Here is a 2039-nt window from a genome sequence, read left to right on the forward strand (position 1 = left end):
TCTTTCCTACATAATATGAATTTCAAGGCAACATCGTCATTGACATAAAGGGCTTCTCAGTCTTTTTTCTGAATCATCAATGATAAAGTTCTTGGTAAAGGGACGTTTGGTCATTGACTTGCATCTGTCATTACTCAACTGCTGTAACATAGAATAAGTACTAATAAACTTTTTTTTCAAGGAAATGGTGGAGAATGTTGGTTATTTGACTTCAGTTACAAGTCTCATAAAAGTATAAACACAGACGAGAAAACTGAGATTTAGAAAGAGAAAATAACCAGCAAGTGTTTGTCAGATTTCAAACTAGACTCTATATCTCCAAATTCAACTATATACATCACATTCTCTTCAAAAGCTACTCCTACTTTCTCCAGTCTCTCTATCAAACACATCTATATTATAAAGTCACTGCCTTTTCCCCCTGCCCTGACAATTCTTCTGAAGGAATAAGCATGTTATAATTTCTAGGGTTTAATAGCCAATGAAATATTTTTCAAAATGTACTGATGCCATAAAAAATTGTCATCAAATATTTTTTGAGTATCCATTATGTTTAAGAGACAAAGTCCCTTCATTATTATTTTAAGGAGATATTACAGATTTCTATAAAATATTTATTGTATTCAAAATTTATTTAATTAAATTCCAAGAGGATAGCAAACTCTTCATTTGCTTGCACTGATTGTACAACTGTACCTCTATTTCTTTCTCTCTCTCTCTACCTTCAAGGAACCTACCTTCTAAAAGAGGAGTCCAGTATTTTATTTCCCCTTCTATTATAGATGACTATTTCTATAAGAACTACAATAAAGATATGCACAGAGTATATTGAATAGCAAAGGATATTTCAAACGGGAAGGCTTTGCAATCCAGCTGCCAATTCTTTTGGGACTTGAAAGCAGAGTAGATTTACAAAAGGGAAAGACATTTTTTGAAAAGGTGAGTGTGTGCGTTTTTTGAAGATAATCCTGCATCACTGTACAGGGTGCCCCAGAACAGTGCTTCTCTCCTTGGCTACCCGTTGAAATCACCCAGGGAACTTCCAAAATAGATATGCCAGTGTTTCTGCCCCTGAGATTATAATTTGATTGATCTCAGGAGAGGCCTGGTCATAGAGATTGTAAGAGCTCTCCAGGTGATTTTCACGAGCAGCCAAAGTTGAGAACTGTCACCCTACAGGATAGTCAAGGGATTGTAGGTGGGGTGAAGTGGCTGTTTTACAAGGCTGCTGTAAAAATCTCCTACTTATAAAATAATGTTGCTCATGAGACTTGATAATAATTTGATAGAACTCATTCTTATGCAAATAAAGGAAAAATAAAATAAATTGTATTGCCTTATATTAGATACAAATAAAAAGTTGATTCCAGTGCCTGACACATAAAAGATAAAGGAAATAAATTAGTATTTACTGAATAACTCATATAAATCCAGGACTGGGCTAGGTAATTATACATGTAATCTTAATTTATCCTCACATCACCCCCTTTAGGTTGACATATCTATAATAATTTTACAGATGTATATGCATGTATGTATAGGTACCAAAGTATAGGATTTTTAAATCTAAACCTTACATTAATAAACATTTCTTTTCTAAGAAAATGTTATGAAAACACTTTGGTTTTCAAGTGGAAAGAGCACTATTTATGCCACAGCTACAATGTTCTGACATACCCTGGGTCAACACGAAGGGCACATCTTCAAGCATCACACAAAATTACTACCTGTCGTAACAACATTCTTATCACTAAGTCACAGTGTTCACATTGGTAGAATGCTCCTTAGAATCCATTCACAGACACCACTTAATCCTGGAGTGATAATGGTTAATCAGCAAAGGGCAGAACGTAGCTTAAAGAGGGAAAACTAAGGAGCCTGAGGAAATTCCTTTTTTTTTTTTAATCTGAGTGAGCTATGGTGGACATCTACAAGACCATTTGTGACCTGGGCCCTGCTCCCTCTTCAACTTAATTTCCTGCCATTTTCCTCCTCACTCTCTGCTCCCAGAGCACACCAGGCCCCTTTACACTCTTTGA

Source organism: Equus quagga, chromosome 13 (genome assembly GCF_021613505.1).
Source record: "Equus quagga isolate Etosha38 chromosome 13, UCLA_HA_Equagga_1.0, whole genome shotgun sequence".
NCBI lineage: Eukaryota > Metazoa > Chordata > Mammalia > Perissodactyla > Equidae > Equus > Equus quagga.